The sequence below is a fragment of the Heterocephalus glaber genome, unplaced genomic scaffold, assembly GCF_053883595.1.
Source record: "Heterocephalus glaber isolate CG9 unplaced genomic scaffold, H.glaber_assembly_v1.0 deba00001431, whole genome shotgun sequence".
Lineage (NCBI taxonomy): Eukaryota > Metazoa > Chordata > Mammalia > Rodentia > Bathyergidae > Heterocephalus > Heterocephalus glaber.
Genome location: NW_028258295.1, coordinates 1,489,675 through 1,512,386, shown reverse-complemented (window position 1 = coordinate 1,512,386; position 22,712 = coordinate 1,489,675). Strand labels below are relative to the sequence as shown.

Genomic DNA, 22,712 nt, shown 5'->3' with positions numbered 1-22,712 from the left:
CATGTGTCCTGAGATTTTTCTGGAGACTGAGATTAAGGGTAACAAGTGGACTAATTAATCTGCTAAAGGAAATTTTAGGGTAGATAAACAATCAGGTATAGTATGAATACTACTTGCTGCTTTTATTGAGATCTACAGTGAGAATCAAGAACAAATGTCAAAGTAAAATGATGCCAAATGTATACAGTTTCAACAGAAAGGAAGTTCCTGCAAAGGTGGAGCCTTGGAAAACATGGTTGCTGAAAAGATTAATATTAAAAAGAAATCAATACATTACATCAAGATAATAGGAAAGATGCTTTGAAGGCATCTTAGCAATCAACAAGACCTCCACACTCCAGTAGGCTCTAAAGTGCAAGACTGCAAAGCTTTGATTTGGGAAGAGAGAGCCAGGGTACCTTACTGGAGAAGAGTTGCCTAGGGAATTGGTTCCCTACAATTTGGTTCACAGTGCTCAAACATCTAGAAACTCAGAGGCCTGTGCAGCCATAATCCAATAGGAGCCTAGATGCTACTTGAGCTGTTGGCAGTCCTTGGTGTTATCCACATAGGCATGCCTTAACAGGCATGCAGAATGTAAGGATTGTGGTGTCTAGGAGGCTTCCACCTAGATTTCAGAAGAAGGCCTGGGAAGCCAGGCATTGTGCCCTTGAGAGGGTGATGCATGAAAGTGAGTGAAATGAAAAATGCAGTGGAGACCCCAGGAAGTTGGACAAGCCAGGTACATGAAACATCTGCTGAGGAAAGCCACAGGCAGTGGGCAGAGTCAGCTGAAGAGAAGCCATAAGGGCTGTAATTGGCAATAGCACAGGGGCAGACCTGCCCAAGCCCTTTGGAGCTAACATCTTGCCACAACTTGCTCCAGATTCTGGACATGAAGCTACAGGATTTAATGTTTGCCCTGCTGGCTTTTGTTTTTGTTTTTGTCCCATTACCTTCTATACCCTTTGTATTAGTTGCTTTTCTCTGATTTCTGAGACTAAATAGATAAGTCAAAGTTAAAGGAGGGAAGATTTAGCTCACAGTTTGTAGAGGTTTCAATCCTTAATGGGCTGGCTCCAAGGCAGTGTTCCATGGCAGGTAGGCATGATAGAAAGAAACAGTTCATGGTGGGCAGAAACTAGCACAACAAGCAAGGGACCTTAGCAGGTTTTTTCTTCCCCTTTTATATTCTATCTAGGCTACTAGGATTAGGGTAGTGCCAAACCAATCAGTGAACTGATTTAGTAATTACCCACCCTTAATCCTAGCAGCTTTAATCCTAGCATTACACCATGAATCAATCACGCACTCTAGATCCAGCCACCTCTGAAAAAGCCCCACCTATGGCCACATGAGGCTTTAGAGGGACATCAAAACACAAACCATAACATCCTTATTTCTCCTTTTTGGAATGAGAACATTTACCCTGTGCCATTATTTGTCTGCAGTGTTTAACTTTTTTATTTTTACAAGGGTTCACAGCTAAGTGCTTCCCATGAGTCTCAGAGGAGACTTTGGACTTGGACTTTTAAGCAATTCTAGAACTGTTAAGACCTTGGGCATTCTTAGAGACTAAATGCATTTTGCATAATGAGATGGACATGAGCCTTTTGGAGACCAGGGGCAGAATGTTATGGTTTAGATCCAGAATGCTCTCCAAAATCCTCGTGCTTTCAGAGGTTGTGCTTTTGGGAGGTGATTGCATCATGGGTTGTTATACTCATCAATGGATTTATCCACTAATGAGTTCAGCAGCTGAGTTTAGTGTTAGAATGTGGGGCCTGGTTAAAGTCAAATCACTGGGTGTGTGACCTGGAAGGATATATTTCCCTCCCCAGATTCTCCTCTTTCTACTTCAGGGCTACAATAATGTCAGTAGCTTCCTGCCACTATGCCCCTGTGCCATGTCATTCTGCTTCAAGCCAGCTGACTGTGAACTACCTGTAAGCCAAAATAACCCTTTCCTCCTTTAAACTGTGGGTGTTTGATATTCTGTACCAGTGAAGAGGAAATGACTAAGACATGCCTAGTAAATAGTAAATACTAAATAATAATAGTTATTATGTAAGGCAGAGTAATTTGCATAATTAACATTTTTATTGTTTAAATTAATAATAATAATCTCAACAGGAGCAATGGTTGTTGGAGGCTAAGAGGTGAGGACCTCCCTTGAGTGATATCAGTTTTCCAGAAGAAAGGAATTTCTGGAAGGAGAGGCAGAACTGTACCTGGGGTAAAGCACAGTAGAGAGACAGTAGAGGCTTACATTGGTAAGTCTTCTTGCTTGTTGATTGCTCACTTCTCTCTATCTTCTCTTGAGCATCCTTTCCTCAGTTTTTCATTAAGCTCTTGTTTTCTCTTAGTGTCAGAGCTTCTTCTAAAAAAAAAAGCCAGCCAATGGCTTGGAAGTCTCACCCTTCTTATATCTGTCAAAATCCTATTCATTCTTCATGATCCATTTGAGATAGCATCTCCTTCATGAAACCTTTTTGGGCAGTCCTAAAATGCCATTCAGGATTTCCATTCTGTTTCCACTCCACTCTTAGCAACAAACGTAATGTGTTTATGTTAGAGATAGTGAGTGGATCTCTATCTGTACAATATGATAATAATAATCATCATTTGTTTGTTACACTAGTCTGTGAACTATTTGGATAGAGAAATTATACTGTATTCATTTTTGTACTCCACTCATTATCCTATTTGTACCTGTTCCTAGTACCCATAGAACTAGACAAATAAAATTGAATTTTTTGCATTGAATGAAATTCAATTCTTTTAAGCAAAAAAACAATAGGCTTACTCTAAAAATTCTTTTAAGGCCTAACTAAAGTGGACTTAGGAGTACACAACTAAGAAAAGAGGGCCCCTAGGCTCTGACTTCAGCTCTAATCTCCACCTCTACCACAAAATTCTTCTGGTGCTAAGAATCCCTCTATTACTGAATAGATGGCCCTTGGTCCCTTGTAGCCTGGAACTAAGCAATATTTAGATTAATGCCCTGATGACATGAACTCTACAGATCATGAGGCAATGAGAATATTCCACTTAGCTTACTTTTGTAGTGTGCTTATCAGGTCTTTCAGATGGCTGGAATTAAAATGAGAAAAGGGTGTGGAGCCCACATTTGGCTAGATGTAGTTATGAAATTCCTTGGCTAAAATAGCAAATAAAATCTTTCTTTCTTTTAGTCATTCTTTCTTCTGAAGTTGGTATAAATTAACCTAAAAAAATCTTTGCAGTGCTAGATAGAGTTTCCTTTCCCCCTGGTCTTGGAGTATTTATCTGGTTTTAATCAGTATTGGCTTGATATGATTCAAAACAGCTGAGGCTAAAATTCCCTTAAAAATATCTTCAGTTAGGACTATTGGAACTACCTACCTGTTCTACTCTCTTTCTCCAAGGTAGTATGTGCTATCAAGTGTAAGTACTGGAGATTATGAATTTTATCTTCAAAATGTTTCAGTGCTCTATGGAGTTTTCTTGGTGTTTTAAAGTCCTATTAAACACAATATAGCCAGTTCTTGATTATCTACAAAAAAGGAAATGAATAGTGGTACAGATAATCTGAAACAGAAAAACAATCAAAATATTTCTTATATTTTACTTTGGAATGCTTTGTATGGCTTTTGGGGATTCGGATTTTCCTTCCCACTTATGTTATGCTCAGGAAAAAAAAATGAGTTTGCATTCCCTATACCCACACTAAATAGCTGAGGGGGGATGTGGCCCAGCCACATGCTGAGTGGCAGAGAGAGAAAGAGAGAAGGCAGCCTAAAAGCTGAGGGGAGAGAATTCCACTGATAATCTAGAAATGGAAAATGTTCATATGAATAATTAAGTGCTGGCTGGAATATAACTTGACCTTATAAATTAGTGAGGACAATTTTCTAGCCCACATTATTTAAAAATTGGTTTGTCTTCTTTAGAAAAGCTTCACTGGTAGTAAAAACAAATGACCTTGAATTTCTTTATTTCTCACAGGTCACTTTCTGTGGCACCATGTGAAGGAGTCAAGGCCTGTGGCTAGGGCCACAGGGAGAGAGGCCTCAATCAGTGTACTCAGCTCCATCCTATCTCCTTTGCAAGTGAATCTAGGTAGATTTATAAAATCCTACCTATTCAAGTGAACATAGGTAGATTCGTAAAATAACAGAGTATGCACCATTGTCTCATCTACTACTGGTAGTTCCTATTTTATAGATAAGAAAAGCAAGGCTCAGACGGGTCCATTACTAATTTAAGTGCACAAAGCAGGTCAGTGAGAGATGCCAACTCTGAGCCTTATGACTATCTTATCCCATTTGATAAGAATAAAAAACTAATATGTTTCATTGTTTTAATCAGAATCAAATTTTAATCAGAAGTTTTATTGTTCTGATATTTACCTGGGATTTCCCTCCATGTTATTAGAAAGTAAATTCAATTAAACAAATTTTTATGAGCTATGAATACTACTATACTCATATACATACAGACCCATAGAAAGATAAAATAGCTAGATACTGTATTTCTGACATTATGTTGCAAAAAATCTAATATTTGGATACAATGTCTGTCTTCATGGAGTTCCTGGAAGAAAGTAGAAACCAGATGAATAGAATAGAATAGAATGGAATAGAATAGAACACAATAAGAAACCAGATGACTATAAATAAGGTAGAATGTGACAGGTGCAATAAATGGCAGCCCCAAGGATCACATCACATCAGGATGGGGGAAAAATGGGAGGATTACAGAAAGGAGGTGAATAAATCAATAAATCCAAGTTAGTGGGTAACTACAATATGATATGTATGATGATCCTACAGTTACCACATACACAGTGTTATTGAGATGGGCCATAACAACTAGGTACCATTTTGTCAAGAGCTTTGATATGGACAGGATGGGATTCCGGGGTGGTGAGAATAACTTTGAAAGGTGCAGGTAAGAGAGCACCAGGTGCCTTTAGAGAACTATGTGTGGATCTGAAAAAACAACCTACTCAAGAAGAATAAATGCAAGCAAGAATGAAAATAACAACAAAATGTGTCTAAATGTGTAATAGTCTTGACATAAAAAATTGGGCTGGGGAACATGACTGCTATAGACAGGAGAGGATGAGGGGAAGTTTGTTGAAAATACTCTCCTGTTTGTGAGAATGTAAGTTCTCACTTTGTTATGTATTACAAGAAAATAAGTACATCTTTCAATAATTTTACTGCTGTAAGAAGATGAGAAAAATAGGAAAAGATAAAGAATTGGTAAGACCAGTGTCTCCCAGTTGGCTGAGTAGATCTTCACACACAGGTCTCCTAACTTCTATTTTAGTGACCTGTTTCTAGCTAGGCTGGCTTTGGGACATGGTATTAACACCAAGACCAAAATTCTGGGAAGCATCAGAGTAGCTTTTTGGAAGCAATTAGGAATACTAGGGTGTTGACAAAATATAACTAAAGGCTTATAGATCTCCAATTTGTCCTGGAAATTTCCATAGTCAACTTAGTTAATCATATTCCTTTGCCCACACACATTTTTCTTATCTTACATTGATCCTTTCTTTGACATTTTCTTTTTAAAAATCTTTATTTTTTTTTTTGTTCGTTTGTTTGTTTGTTTTGGTACCAGGGATCGAACTCGGGTCCTAGCGCTTTGGAAAAATCTTTATTGTTAAGGGTGAAGTGGAAAAAACCTACAGCTAACAAGTACCAAAATAAATCATACATTTTTCTCACTTTTTAAAAGCCAATGTCCAAAATAAATAGTTTTTGCAGTAGATAATAACAGGAAGTTACCCAAGCAGATGTTCCAAACACACATCACTAGCCATTTCCATTTGAACAAATCAAACCATTTATATTTCAATTTGGCTCCCCCATCTTCCTGATCTATTCTGTCTTTGACATTGTCTCTATCACTGCTACCATCTTTTACTCCATAAAACCTGATTTTACAAACCTGATAAAAAAGTACAGAACCACAGAATTATTTATCTTCACATACCCTTAAGCCTCTGTCTCTTCAGTTTCTCAGGGCTTAGATATCACTGGATCCTGTTTCTTGGTCCTATGAACAATTTCATACCATTATGACTAAGACTGCCATAAAACTGGCTACAGTATCTGGGTTTCGAACATATCATGCTATTTCTCTTCTTAAGGTGAATCTCTGGTGTACCACCTCCTTCAAGACCAAGGTACCACCATATTACTGCTTACCTCATAGTGAGACTTCCGTGGAAATAGCTTTAAGCAAATGAAATGTCCTTGCCCACGATCATGTCTACTTTCTAGATGTAGCTACCATCTAATGACTATCCTGACCCTTTGCCATGATGCCAGACAAAAGTGAAAGGCTATCAGGACTCTAGAGTTCCTCCAGGAATCATGTTTGGCCTCCCTTGTGAATGTACTACCATTCAGCTTCTCTCTTTGCACAATTCTGCTTCACTCATTATCTCAGAAGCATCCCTCTTGAGAGCACCCCTAATGAACGCCCTGCATAGACTTCTTCACCTCAGAGTCAACTTGCTAGAGAACATTCCCATTACTCTGTGTGTATTGTGGATTCTATGTTGTTGTGTTAGTAACCTGTCCTGTGAAAAGGAAAAAAACTTACAAAGTTAGAAGGGATCAGGGGTCAAGGTTTTCATAAACTCTATATAGCAGAATGTATTGAAGTGGGCACATAGCCTAATCCAGCTTTGAATGAATAAATTATCCTTCTATATACTGTCTCCTTTGGTTCAAATGGATAATAACTTATAAGAAGGAGTGGGGAGGGAAAAATGAACAGAAGTTATATATCTCTCAAAGACACTGGGCTACTATAGGAACACTTAGATTCTCTGGTGAAAGCTCCAAAATCTAGAGCCCCATAGACTGAAATTTTACATAGTCTACTTCCTTGGAGGTAATATTGAAAATACTCTTTGCTTCACTTTCTTTGGATTGCACAACCACAGAATTCCTCTGAAGACTCTGCCACACCCCAAATCTTAGCCTAAAATCACCGAGTTTGACACAGATTCACAGGAATTTGGCAAGGAGCTCACCCAACTTTTCCATCAAATTGGATCCAAATGTTGCCTAGGTTGGCTGAGAGTTCAGTCAGAAAAGGAGGTCCAGGCTGACTGCTAAATGGTGATATTTGAAACTTGAGTGAGTTTGGCTTTGCTCACAACTAGAAGAAAAGTTTTGAACCATAGTATGTGATACAAACCCTGGTCCAATTTAAAACAATTTCTATTTTTCTAGATTTTTTTTTTCAGACTGGTATCTTGTCCCACTCATATACACAGGGCAATACACTTATTCCAGATACCGAGGTCAGTTGCAGGAAACAATAGGCTTAGGGTCAGGGTACAGTGGGGAAGCCAGTTCTTGTGCTTGTTACTTCAGTCCACCCTGGACACAACAGAGTATCCCTTGACCAGTGAGGGTTGGGGTAATGGTGTTTGTTTTGATAAGTACTGTGGAAATTACAATGGAAAGTGGGCTTTGTACCTTGTTCCTGTGATTGAATTCTCTCTCTTTTCTCTGTGTATAAAATGTTGGCCTCTTGCTTCCTGGAATAGTGCCTATACATGCTGTACTGGTTTAGACACAATAATGAAATGCAAGAAGTTACATTTTGCTGGTCACATCACATTTTCTGCCACAACTTCCTCCTTAAACAATTATCCTCCCTCCCATTTCCCCTCCTTCCTCTCTGCTATTGTTTGAATCTTACATGTCCCCCACCCCGAGGACTCTATGGTTGATCTCTATTGGAAGCCAGTAGAACCTTTAGGAGGCAGAGCCCAGTGGAAGACAGTTAGGTCACTGGGCTGTGTCCTTGGAAAGAATATTGGGACCTTAGCCCCCTCTCCCTATCCCTGGTCCCTCTGTCTTTCCATCTGTTCCTCTCTTCTTTAATGGCAACCCACGGTAAGAAATCCCCATGATGAATGTAATCATTATGTAAATACTGAAAAAAATTAAAAAATATTTATAATGATAAAAAACCCTTTTGCTCCACCATGCATTCTCCATTGTTATGTTTGCTTCACCACAGCCCCAAAAGCAACAGAGCCAACCAACCATGGATTTAAAACTCTGGAACCATGAGTCAAAATACTCTTTCCTTATTATAAGTTGATTATCTCAGGTGTTTTATCATGACAATGAAAGCTGAATGAAACAATCTCCCTTTCCCCCTTCTCTTCTCTTCTCTTCTCTCTCTTTTCTTCTCTTCTCACACAGCCTCTACTATCTTCAGGCCTCACCTATTGCTCCCCCTACATCCATCCCTACTCCAGCACCCCACCTCTAGGGTGGCCTCCCTTGAGGACTGTTTTGTGCTTTGGGCCTCTCTCCCTTCCTCTCAATCCCATGCAATTATCTTCACTCTACACCTCCCAGCACACACACCTCCTACCACCACTAAGATTAATCTCATATAAATCCTGTCTCCTAAAGCCCTACCTGCTTAAACAAACCAATACATTAAAATATATGCATTTGTAGAAACATCCACCCTGAAACTGGTATCAAAATATGCTTGAGTCTCAGCTTTGTCATATATGGATTATGTGACATCGAACTCTTGAAGCTTCAGTTTCTTCATCTCTAAAACACAGATAAGAAATGCTTAATTTACAGCATCTCATCTGCAATTGAACTTCAGTTTAACTTTAAAAACATCTCTTGATCTTCCAAAATAAGACTAAATGTCCCTCCTCTAACCCTCTATGTTATCCTGACATTCCTTTATCATAAAGCTTGTCACTTTGCATCTTAATTGCCTGTTTACTTTCTTATCTCGCCAGAGATTCTGAAGGGTAAGGACTGTGGCTGATCACCTTTGAAGTCCAGTAATAAACACAATGTCTAACATGTAATTAGTACTCCAACTATGCATAATGAATGAAAGGGCCAGCTCTGGGAGCATTTATTAATAGTAGAGATTATTTCTCTCAGTTAATATATTTATATTGGAACTGTGCCCTTTTTAGACCATGATGGAAATATCAGGTGCAGGAAGATGATTTGGTGTCCATCAAATAGGTCGACATAGCTGGCCTCTTGCTTTCTCTAGACGTCCAGCTGGCCATGGGCCTGAGCACCTGAAGTTGGATATCTGAGACTTCATGCTTCCTGCTTCATTTCAGTGATATCAGTTTGGCTCAGTTTTCACTTTCAAGCTGGAATCAAATGTTCTCCAAGTGTGGAGAGAAGAAGATGCCTCACCCTTTTCTTGACCTCCTCCAGTTTAAATCCTCTTTTCTCATGTTTTTCATGGAACCTTAAACTAAATTCCCAGAGAAAAGCCCTATCCTCTGGTCAGGCCAGCAGCCTCTACAAATGTGGGCTCTGACATTTCTCTAGACATTAAAGTAAGGATAGAAAATTTCTGATGAGGTGCTTGAATGCTAACATTAGAGAAGAGAAAAGGAAGATACAGGGGATGTACAATGCATGAAATTCCATGCTCTCAGGGTAATGACATGTGTAGAAAAGTCCCACTGCTAATGAGCCTGGTAAGAGAATAGAGAGAGAATGGATTGCTTCTGTTATGCTTTTGGGGATACAATTTTCCATCTGTCTCATATTTTTATGTCTAGCAAGCAGAAGCCCTAACTGCCTTTGTTCTGGGCTATCTTTTCAAGAAAATTTCATAACAAATAACCTTGGAAAACAGAACTAGTCTGGAGCACAGGGCATGCATATTTACTGTTCATTGTACAAGATTTGGGTCCCCTAAGCTGAGGGCTTCTCTCTAGGAATGTACCCCACAGTGTGCAGATTGCACCCGGCTCTCTTCACAATGCCCTGTGGGAACGGGGGCTCACAGAACCCATACAACATACCGATGCTCATATTGTTCACCATAGTGTAAGTACTTAACTCTGTTGTCTCTGGCCCAGAAGTTTTGTGTCTTCTGTTAGTATATATGAAACTGTCAGTTTAACTTGTTAACTTAAAGTTTTGGGTTTCAATTGCTCTTGATAAAGCTCTGTTCTCTTGGACTAAAGGGAGCCTGTAAAAGAATTCTGCTGTCAAGAATTTACGTGAGCCTCACTTCTTCTGAAGAAAAGGTGGAGAGAGAGGGAGAGAGAGAGAGAGAGAGAGAGAGAGAGAGAGAGAGAGAGAGAGAGAGAGAGAGAGAGAGAGAGAAACAGTACATACTTATTGAATGTCTTGGATTTACCAAGCTATGCTGGGATAAATTGAACCTTTCATACATTATCTCATTTAATCCTTATGGTAACCCTAGGAAGAGACTTTATTCTATCATATTTACAGATGAGGAGTGTTAGGCCTGGTAAGATGAAATGATTTCCCAAGGTCCCACACAGAGTGTGGGATTTAAACCAGCACCTGTCTGTTGAAAAATATTCTGACTTTTGTGGTACAGCATTGTGGAAAGTCAGTTATCTCCAGGTATTGCATAGGTGACCAACCCACGATAGTAGGAGAGATGATAATGAGTCTAAAATAATTTCTCTTACCTCTGTATTATCTGCTTCATCATTTTGTCTCACTCTCTCCCTGCATATGGTCACATAAAATGGACACATTTTATTTTCTTAAAATCCAATCTACTTTTTGCCGCCTGCTGCACAAGCGCAAGGACCCGAGTTCGATCCCCAGTACCAAAAAAAAAAAAAATCCAATCTACTCTTTTGCCTTCCCTTTTCTATCCCATAATCCCAAGTCAATGGTATTCCTATTATATAACCTTAGTTTTCTTGGACCTGGATATTGCTGTTTCTTTCCCTCTATCTGGAAGGAAGGAGGTGAAACCCTTTCTGATATCTTCACAGAATCAGTAACACTCTCCAGACTATAATTCTAGACAATCTTGTTTGGCTTTCAGATATGACCGAAGTGGTTTGCACCTGGTGCATAACTCACCATGTGCTCAAAGACTACTTAGAAGACTCTCAGGCATTCTCCTCGCACATCTACCTGCAGCTGCTGTTCTGTGGTGCTCTGCATCTATGACAGTTGTTTAAAGTTGTGCTTCAAGAAATCATAAAAAAACACTTGCCTGAACACAACCTAAATGCAACATAAGTTGACCTTGCCTTGTAGGACATAAGTCATGGAATGGCCTTTGTTTATGTAATGCTTGTTTGTTTTCCAATTAAGAGGGTCTATAGTTCTCAAGTAATTTTCTTTGAACTCCTAGGACAATGTCACTTTTCAACTTTAATTTATATCAACAAAAACAACCCCTTCCTAATTAATTCAATTAAGCATCTAACAATCAGTAGTATTTTCACTGTATTTTTATGTCTAACAATACTAATCCTAATAACTTCTCTCCCAGTGATTGTGCCATTCTTCTTAAAGGTCTCAGCTCTTGCAGTAACTACCATAGGCTGTATCGTATCATTAGAACTCAACCTAGTAACGCCTCATTTCAAATTTGAATCCTCCCGATAAATATTTACATTTTCCAACCTTCTACGTGTCTTCCCAGTAGGCCCCAACTGCATTAGGCGGCTGTGAGGATGACAAAGACAGAAGGAGAGGAGCTCTTCCCATTTAGACAGAGTTTTCCACCTTCCGTTCCTGCAACATCACCATAGACCAATTAGCAACAGCTATTAGCACAGCCTAGACATTGTAAGCAGATTTTGAAATAAAAAGAAAAGGATGCTTTCTGGGGCTTGTAACCAAGTTAGAAAGATAGTGATAAATGAAAAAGAAATAACCTATACCAGACAGTAGATGAAAAGACACATTTGAGCAGCACCAACAACAATGTGCTACAGAAGTTATGAAAAATGTATCATTAGTCTCCTAGTTACTAAGACTCTAAATTATGGAGTTATCTTCAAATCCCATACCTACTTCAATCCCACACAGACTCCTTCAAAATGCCTCCTGCATCCTCCTCTTTCTCCTTTTCATGCTTAATGTCATCACCTTACTTGAAGTCTTTCTCAGTTTATATTTAGATTTAAAAACTCTTCACTGTTCCTTGCCAAGGGCCTCGTCCCACACAAACTCATGGGGAGTACAAATTAAACTTCCAAAAGCACCACTTTGGTACTTTTCCTTCTCTATTAATACACTTTTCTGGATGCTGATTTCCAATTAAAAGAAAGTCAAAACTTGACAATTGGCACGAAAGAAAAATCAGGTTTGAGATGATCTGGGCTTAATTCTATGATGGTGATAATGGGAAAAATCAAAAGCCAAGCAGGACTTGATGCTTAGAATATTGGGGAAAAGAGAAGATAGCAGCATTAAAAACTATGGTCTCAAACCTGGAAGACTGGACAAGAGCACATGTGGAAGGAGATATGGTGAGGTGAAGAGATTTAGGGCATTAGTACTCTAATAGTATCCACCAATTAGCATAGACCTAGTGGGATATAGGAGGTGCTGAATAGATATTTATTGGACACATGAGTGAAAGAACAAATGGAAAAGCTCATTTGCATTACATCTATCATTTTGTCTTCACAGAGTCTCTGGCTGGTAGCTCTTGTGGTCTCTGTTTTACTGGTGTCTAATCCAAATGTCAGGGACAGAGCAATCATTCTCTCAGAATCTCTCAGAGCATGCATAACAGAGCCAGACTGTGCAGACAGATTAGCCTGATGTCACACTATCTGTTATGTTGTCCACTGGAAGCACCCAATAATTCAGTACATAAAGAAATGGGAGTAGTAAGACAGATCATAACTGGATAAACAGCTGTAGGACTCTGTCATGGAAGGTGATTGCTTATAACTGAAGTCATAGCCAAGAATGAGACACTGGAAGATTGTTGTAGCAGACAAAAAGATGTCCCTGATCTCAGCCATGGGCTATACCAACACTTTAGAGATAGATAGAAGAACAGGCACCCTTGTGGAGAAAAGAAGAGGAGAACTAATAGAATAGAGAACTAAGAGAGAAAGGAGATTTGTCAGTAAATATATCATCATCAACCTCTGACACTGCAGAAACATCCTTGAAATAAGCATAAGGCAATGGAGTTTTAAAGGAAGGAAAAAGCTTGGTTTAGAACTATGCTTCTGTTTTAACTTTGAGCAGGGAGGAAAGAAGCAGGTCGTGGCCAATGCTCAGATAACAAAGACAGATTAACAAGAAAAGAACATAACAAATTTAATTAACAGTGCTTTGGATGACACAGAGCCTTTAGAAATGAAACTCTAAAGATCCAGAGAAAACTGCATTTTTATGACAAGTTTGATGAAAGAAGTGGATAGTTGTAGAGAAACATGATTGGACAAAACGGGCTAGAGTGTAATGGTAATAAATGATGGCTGGAAGTGGAAGAACTCAGGATATTTGCTCAGATTCTTCTTGGCATCAATGTGTAACATTCTGTTTCATTAGGTCACTAGACCAGGATACCTGTTATGTGAGAATTTTATGACCTACTTTTGGCTTAGGCCCAATAATTCTTTTATGTCAATTCTTATACACAAAGCAGGAGGTCACAGTTGCCTTCTTATTCCTGAAACGCTTTAAATCTCCTTCAGTTCAAAGTACTTTGGAGTACTGTTTTCTAAGTCCTGACCAGCAATTGGTTTGAACTACCTGGAATTTATTTTCTTTCTTCATCAAAGGGTGATATTACCCATTAAGCAGGATTAAATGTGATAATAGAGTGAAGGGACCTGATAAGTTAAGGACTGGCATGCAGGAGGTAACAGCTAACATAACAAGGTCCAAGGCAATAGCTTAGTCACTTAACATTTATTAATTCATTTAACCCAGGGCCTGGGATTTAGCTCAGTGGTTCCCAGCGCCTGCTGTGTCCTGAGTTCGATCCTTGGTAAAAAAAAAAAGTAATTCATTTAACCTATATAACCGCCCTGTTAGGTAGATTATGTTTTAGTTAGCTTGTGTGCAGATGAGGAGATACAGGCTCAGGGAATTTAAATAACTTGGGTAAGGCTACACAGCCTTTGATAGCATAGCTGGTGTTTAAAACCCAGCAATTCTGCTCCCAGAGGCTATGGCCTTAACCACCATGCTATGCTAAATTTTGTTGAACAAACAATCCACAAATATTATTTCCTTTCCTGTCAAGAACAAGTGGGCTATATTATTTTCTTAAAGTAGGTAAATATGTATTTAAACAAAGGATCAGCAAACAACCCAATATGACTTATCACATATTTCAGAATGGAGTACAAACTAAAAATGGTATTTATATTTTTAAACAGTTGACAAAATTTAAAAAATAATATTTTGAGACATGTGAATATTACATGAAACTCAAATTTTAGTGCCTATATATAGAATACATTGGAACAAATACTTCCATTCCATTCCATTCCCTAGTGTTTATGCCATTTTTGCCTGACAAGGGCAAAACTTAGTACCTGTGAGAAGAAATACAAAGCCTGATATATTTTCATGCAGCTTTTACAGGAAAAAATTTCCTGATCCCTGATGTAACAAAAAATCGTCTTTTGCAAATGGAAAAGAAGGGACCTACGGGCTTGAATTTCTCAGGAAATTCTTCACCCCTCCTGACACCCCCTCCTCTGCAGTTCTCTGTGGCTGGATGCACTCCTGCTCTTTACTACAGGTGGTGGTGGAGAGGAAAGTGATCACTGATGGAGAAGCTATTTCTTGGATGGAAGAGAAAAGCAGAAGGAGGCCTCCCAGGTGGGGTGAAGGTGAAGCTTCAGTCTGCATCTTGTTTCACAGCCAGCTGAATTTATAGCCTTTCTCACCTGTAAATTGTGACTTAATAATCAAGGGAAGTGCAGGAGCTCAGTAGTCAGTGGGGGAGACACAATAGCCAACTTGGCAAGTGTCTTCTTTCTGGGCTAGTCTGCCTTCAGCAAAATGCCTGCACAGGTTCCTTCTGTGCGTCCAAGCCAGTCATTTTCGCTGCTCACCTGAGGAATCTTCCAGGAAATGAAAACCCTTGGTGGTTCTATGTAGGGTCCAGAGCTGATTTAGTGTGTTCCATGGTGGGCTATGTCAGCAAACCTCTAGTGTGTTGGTGGCAAGTTGATTCTTCTCTTTCTTCCTTACTTAATATAATGAAACCAAAGTAAGCTCATTTTAAGAGATTCTTAACATGTTCAGGCATCCTGCCTATAAGATAACAAATAAACAATAGGGTGATAACAGTAGGAATGTGTGTACTTTTTTCTTTTAATTTTTAAAAATTATAGTAAAATATACATAGCATAAAATGTACCATTTTAACCAGCGTTAAGTACATTCACACTGCTATGCAACCATCAGTACCATCTATCTCCAAAATTTTTTCAGCCTGTAAAATTGAAACTCTGTATCCATTAAGAAATAGCCTTCCCTTTCCCCATTTCTCCCAGTCCAGGAAACCACTCTTCTGCTTTCTGTCTGAATTTGACTTCTTTAGGTACTTCAGGTAAGTGGAACCTTCCAGCAGTTGTGACTTTGTGACTGTCTTGTTTCACTTGGCATAAAGTCCTCAAAGTTCATCATTTGTAGCATGTTTCAAAATTTCCTTCTTTTTAAAGTCTAAGTAATATTTCAGGGTGTGTGTGCCCTATTTTGTTTATCCATTCATCTGCTGATGGATACATGCGTTGCTTTTACCTCTTGTCTATTGTGAATAATGGTGCTATGAACACTGGTGTGAAAATGTCTGTTCAAATCCCTGCCTTCAGTTCTTTTGGATCTGTGATCACAAAAGAAATGGTTGGGTCATATGGTAATTTTACCTTTAATTTTTTGAGGAACCATCATGCTGTTTTCTATAGAGGTCACACCAAGTTACGTGGAGTTATATTACAAGACCAGAAGGCAAAGGAACCTCAACGAGTAGACAGTAACCAGATCCTAGGATCTAAGCCTTATTATCAATTTGATTAGGAGAGTGCTGGTCAATCTTTTCAACCACTCCTTAGCACCTATAATTATTTCCTACATTGATTTTAATCTAGTAAAATAATGATTTATATTGTTTTCCTTCTCAAACCTTGCCTCCTCTTATTGTCTTATTTTTCCTTTCTTTCTTATATAGCTTTCTTACTCCTGTTCCCCCCACCACCAGCTGTTTCACATATGATTTGGAGCACTTTTCCTACTTTTTCCTGATATAGCTCAGATATAGAACTTAACACCAGAGCATGAAGTTAGACAAAAAGGAACTACAAAAGAGAATTCATTCAAGAAAATACTGAAGCTACCTACATAGGTTAGGCCACATTATGGTTTCAAATGTGCTTTACATTAGAGGTCATCTCAACCATGACTACAACTTCAAAACATTCAAAGCAACCTTATTGGAGTTGGAACAAGGAATATTTGGTTTCCTCTGAAGGATTTAAAAAAATTAAGAGCAGAGCACTGAAATGCAAAAGTACAAAGGAAACATGATTAACAAATCATTCTCCTAGTAAGTGATGTTAAAACTTCCAAACTATGAAAACTTGTGATCCTTTAGTAACATCTCACTTATTTAGCAATTTCTTTTATTAGGCAAAGCTAATCAAATGGAAGCAAGCAGGGGAAGGATCTGGAACAATGTACACAGATGTTTGAAGTCCATATAGAGGCCATTGATTCAGGCAGATCTTGTTCTTCTTTTGGACACAATACATGAAATTGTGGTTGCCTAGTTCCCTCAGAAGACTAGATAGGGCAAAAAGTAGGAGTAGGAGCAAAAAGGGAACAAAATAAAAGTTGGCTAAAAACAAACACAAAGATTCTTCTCAGAAAAAAATATTGTTGGCTTTACGAGGAAGAGATAGAAAACATATGAAAGGAAAGGTCTTCAAACCTTAAAAAGCAAACTGACAAGATAGGAAGAAGCCTTGGATTATGTAATAAGGAAATAGGCCTACCCACTCACAAACTCTCCAGAGCAACTCCAAAAGAAGGCACAGAATCAATGTCAGTGTTCATAATGAGCACTCCGGTCAGTTCAGTTAGACTTTCAACATTTGGGTCACAACGTAGCAAAAATGATCTACTCTGGAAAATTCATCTCTGCAGAGATAACTATCTTCTGCCATAATGCCAGTTAAATGAGGCAAGAGACCACGCCACCTAATGTTAGCATAATTTCCTATTTAATTACAGTAATAAAAACTTTAGAGAGCTGATATGTTTCCCAAATATTAAGGATGATTTTAGGAAAGGCACTTTCCTTATCTGTAAAATGATAGTGATAATACTAAGTATGTCATAGATCTATTGGGAGGACATGCTATGATAATGCATATAAGACATCCAGCATTTATAGGGTTCATTCTTCACACATAAATGCTACTCCAACTATTGCTACCACCACCATCACCATTGCTCCCCTCACTGCTATTCTCCATGATCATTGATCTTTTATCAGCACTGCACCTTGTCTCCTATCATGGCTCTACCATTTATAATCTATATGACTTTGGGAAAGATGCTTTTGTCTTTCCCATTAAACTGCCTCAGTTTTCTCATCTGGAAAATAAAGACAATATTATCCATCTCAAGAGGTCTCAACAAAGATTAAATGAGATCTTAATAAAAACACAATAGGGACAAACAGAATAAGAATTCAAGTAATATTAGCTTGCAATTATTCTTATTTTAAAATTGACACATAATTGTACATGTTTACGGGGTAGTGATGATGTTTTACTACATGCATACATTGTGTAATGATCAAATCAGCATATTTAATTTTATCTATTACCTCCAGCATTTATTATTGCCTTGTGGCATGATTATTGTCTGGTGTTTTACTTCTAAGACCGCAGTTCTCAAAGTGTGGTGTGGGGACCCCTGGTGGTCCCTTTTTCAGGCCGTCTAAGAGGTGAAAACCATTTTCATAGTGATACTAACAGATTGAAGTGTACAGTGGAGTTTACCAGAGGCTACATGAAAGGTGATATCTCTACAGATTGTGTGCAGTCTTACTCCTATTAAGCAGTAAACAGATTTGCAAAAATGTAAAATAATGCTCTTCACTCTGTTTTTTTGCAAAATACAATTACTTTTCATAAAAATATATTTTATGTAAGCTTCCAATCAGATTGTTCCTGTTATTTTAAAACATTTTTAATATTCAACTTTAATTTCTAATGTGGTAAATACCAACTTATGCATTCCACATAAACAGAGTTTTCTGGGTTCTCAATAAATTTAAGAATGTAAAGAGCTACTGAGGCATAAAAGTTTGAAAATCACTGTCTTTAGTGTATTAAGCCTCAGAGTTGTTGGCATCCTTAAAGTTACTTGCTTGAGATTCAAATATAGACAATGTCAAGCTTCAACCAAAGTTTCCTGATTATGAAACTTAGTGGTCACTATAGTATCCCATATGACAAAAGTAGTGAAACTCCCGTAGGAGAAAGGGGTTAATGGGCTAATCCTATCACAACTCTTTACAACTTAGTACTGTTACAGGACTCTGTATCAGAAGGTCTACTTAATATGACCCTGCTCATAACATGGCATTCAAGGCTAGGCATTTTCTGACAATGTAAGTTTTATTCTAAGTGACCAATCATGACAGTACCAGATTTACATGCAGTTTGCCTGGTGATCAAGATGTTCACTAGATCAACTGATCTAGTGGTCTTGTTTCAAAGCCAAAACTAATTCCTATCATGTTTTCAAATTCAAATGTCAAGCAAGAATTCTCATCCATTTAATAGCCACTTAAATATGCTTTTCAGGAGTTCAAGAACTAATCCCTTCAGGAACAGGGTCAAGTTCTTCCCAATCCTCTTTCCCCAGCACAGATGGCTAAGCTGCAGACTTAGGGAAATACTTTGGGATACAAGGGTACACTTGAAGAAAAACAAACAGGTACCATCTTGCACAAACAAGATGTATGTGATCTGTCTTGGAATAAGCATTTGATACTTGAGTGTATCACTGGAACAAATTGGTTTTAAATATGTAACATTCCAATTTGGGGTTCCCATCATTGTCTTGGTGCAACAGTGACACCTGCTATATTACTTAAGACCTTTTGTGTCAGAGGCTTCAGTTTTCACACCCATATACATATGCATATATAATGCATTTTGTTGGGTTGGATCGCAGTCTTCAGTAGTAATTCAGAGAGTTTGGCTGATGGGGCAATGGCACAGGTTTGCATGCATTATGCAGAATTTTCTGCTAAATGCAATGGGCTTTTGGAAATTAAATTAGTTTATTTCAAACCATGCTTGTTTGACATAAATGTCACATTTATGCTGAATAACTCTATCATTCTTCTATTTCCACTCCAATAATGTTAATCCTTAAAATGTTACCCCAGATAGGCTATGATTATACAGTGCCAAACATCCATCATGAAATAACAAAACTTTGTTTTAGGATGCTGATATTTCCAAATCTGATATTTGATAAGAAGAAGTTCAGTTACTTAGATATTTAACTATTTTCATTTATACTAAGAGGTAATGGTATTATAGAAAAACAAATAAGCAACATGAAATGAAAATCAGTTTAAACTATGAAGCATCACAGAATTAAACAACCCTTTTCCCCATATTTTAGTAAATTTAATATTTTCATCCAAATGTGATCAATTTATGTATAGAACACAATGTGCCAAACAAAATTAATTGACCGTTTTACTGTTAAAATAATGTGGAAGGATGATAAAACCTGGAGAGACAAATATGAGATATACAGGGCAAACCAAAGAATAAGGATTTTCTCTCCCCCCTCTGTGGGCGGTCTGGGCAGAGCTGGCTGTCTCCAGCTTTGATCAGGAGCACCAGTACTCTTTGACTCAACAGAAGAGGCCACTCTTGGGGAGGTTTCATCCCAGCAAGCACTGTGATTTTGGAAGGGAGATATTCAAGGAGAAGATCTAACTACTGAGGGCATAGAGCAAAGGGATTTCCCTCCACATTCCCAGGTCAGTGGCTTGCTTCATCCTGGATACCTGCAGGCATTGGGGGTGATCCCTTAATTCATTCCAAATCACTGCCTTAATCCAAGACTTAGAAATTAAGGCAGTAAACTATTCAAACACCCACCACCCATTACTATTGGCTATTGGTTTATTTTGACCTAGAAAAATATCTAGGTTAGATACTTTCCGAGACATAAGCCCACACTGAACAGACTGGCCAATGTGAGAACAATCCTGTGAAATCTGGCCAGACTTGAGATAAAACCTCAAAAGTTGTTGAGGCATTTAAGTATTCTAAGATTCCTACTGAATTTACTTTTTGTCCTGCTCAGAGTTTAGCCTCACTGTTCCCCTGCTATTATCAGACCTACATTCAAATGGAAATTCAAGGTGAGTCATTTTCTCACATATTTGGAAAGAAAGTGAAGTCATATCATGTTCCCAAGCTCTACTTTTTTCTCAGCTAGCTGGACCAAATGAACTACAGGGTGGATTTGGCTTAATAACTCATCTAAATAATTTCTGTGTAGTTCTTGTTTCTGTGTGAAAATAGAAATCTAAATGAAACTTTTAAGGTAAACAGTGTTTACAAACTTCCAAAAATGACCACACTTACTTAAGTCTCACCAATGAAATCAAAAGGGTAATATTTGATGCATTTATACAATTTTGTTCAGAAAACTAATCATTCAACTTTCACTTATTGAGTAACTGACTACCAGTGCTAGTTTCATGAAGGTTCCTATGATCTGTCTTTTATTTTACTCTTTATTTATACTGTCATATAGGAGAAGCCATGTGATACTTAAGCTTTTTTTATCTGATTTATTTCACTTAACATATGGTCTCAACATGCATCTATTTTCCTACAAATTACTCAAGTGTATCTTTTATTGCAGAGTGGCACTCCATTGTGTGTAAATACCACATTTTCTTTATCCATTCATCTGTTGATGGACGTACAGGGAGTGGTGAGACAGGTCTTTCTCAAATGGGAAGGGGATCAGGACATGGAGGGGGAGAAGAAAAGAGGATTAAAAAAAAGAATTAAGATGTGTTATGTACATGAACCAACTCCACACAAGGAATGTAAATATTACATATTGCAAACATGTAGTAATAAAAGACAAATGAATAAAAAAGATGAGAGTTAAGAAAAGAGAGACACATCTTCAAAAGCTCATGACCTAAGAGGAGAAACAAATGCAAACACAATTTCTTGTCAGTGTGGTATATGCTGAAAGGTACAGGTGTACATAGGTTGCTTTGTGAACAGAGGGCAATGACATTTTCCTTGGGATTACCTTTCACAAGCACCAATTCCTTGTTCTGAGTATTCACTTGAAATAGCCTAAAAATTCTGGGAGCTGTCTTATTCCTTCCTAATTTTCTGTTGCCAGGGCTGCAGTGATTAATCTTCAAAAAAGCTACAGTTTAGCACCTGTTGAATGATATTAGAGAGAATCATCTGTGTTGCAAATAGAGAATATGTTAGGGAGGCTGGACTCAAATGGATCCAGGTTTTGATATCTTTCTCCTTCTGTTTTAGCAGACAAATAATCTGTTGCAACTTTGCTGCTTCTCTTCCATAGCTTGGCTGTGTTCCCGTGCACCATTTTGTTCTAGGGAAAGCCTAAACTGATTCTTCAGTGTTAGCCAAAACAAATGAGGAGTTTGGCTCTCGGTCTGGTCGCAGCAGCTGCTGTGATTGAAGTTCTCTGCACCTAAGACAGTGGGGCAGCTTTCTGTTTGACAGACAAACACATTTTCATTACTAGAGAAACAGGAAGCATTGCATACTGGGCAAAAAAAAAAAAAAAAAAAAAGGTGGAGGGGGGAGAAAGAAAGAAATATTTGGGAAGTCGCTTTGTTCTTTCTTCTATCAATCGTGGTTATTGTTCAGCTGAAATGTCGAAGAGGAGGTTGATGGTGTGGGAGCTTGATACCATGCCTCAGGCTTCTCTTCCTTTCAGACTGGAGCTGTGAGCTGACAGCTGTGTGGCTTCTTGACTTTAGGTTGCCTCAGCAAGAAAAATCCTTGGCAGATCTGCACTGGCAGGCAGTTTCTGTTCATGCATACAGCAAAAGGCATGGAGAGATCAGGAGGTCTGCAGGAACTGACGTATAAAGGAAAAGGAAGGAAACATTTGGCCATTTCCATTTATCTTGTCATGCTGTGGTGCTTAACAGTAAGGTGGGTATTTGGAGGCCTTCAGAAACTATGCTGGTGACTTGGGAGTTTGCAAATAATTCAACCACAGGCAGACTGGTTGTAGGTTCTTTAGAGAACAGAATACATCTCCAACTGCACAACATTATGACGGATTTTCTTTCATAATCTTGTATTCAGAATATTTTTTAAAAAATCAAAATGGCAGCTTGGGAGGCATTCTTGATTTCCACGTTTTGTGTATTGAGTCCCTAGGCAAACATTGGTGCCATATATACTACTGTAAGGAATCCAAGAAGCATAGGAAAATTGTAGGAAGGAGAAGCAAAAAATTATGAGAAGAAAATACATAAATCTAAGGTCTAAAATTGCAAATAAAATGATAAAAATGTAGTGTCAGTATTGAAGAATGTCTTTAGGAATACAGGCAGTCTAGAGTCCTCACAGATATGTAATTTCTGGATTCTCATTTCCAATTATCACTATGACAAGAACCTCCTGTCTAATATATAATTCATTTAGGAAGTCAGATTGCCACTCAAGGAAGCCAATGCATACAGTCAGGCACTGCTTGCTCAATCACAGGACATATTCTGAGAAATGTGTCATTAGGCAAGTCTTTCATTGTACAATTACAGAGCATACTTACACAAACAAAGATTGCTATGATGACACTGGACCACTAGTCTGATGGAACCACCATTATAGATGTGGTCATTGTTGAAAGCGACATTGTTATGCAGTGCATGACTAC

The 22,712-nt window shown here is 38.3% G+C and overlaps 1 protein-coding gene across 1 annotated transcript in view; it reads left to right on the top strand.

Annotated features, from left to right (window-relative positions):
* The window catches only part of LOC106008314 (uncharacterized), a 149,417-nt gene that overhangs the window by 76,191 nt on the left and 50,514 nt on the right, over window positions 1-22,712 (top strand). The window contains exon 3 of the mRNA XM_087212568.1: window positions 21,805-21,982. The gene's annotated coding sequence lies outside the window, so the exon portion shown is untranslated. The remainder of the gene's footprint in view (window positions 1-21,804; window positions 21,983-22,712) is intronic.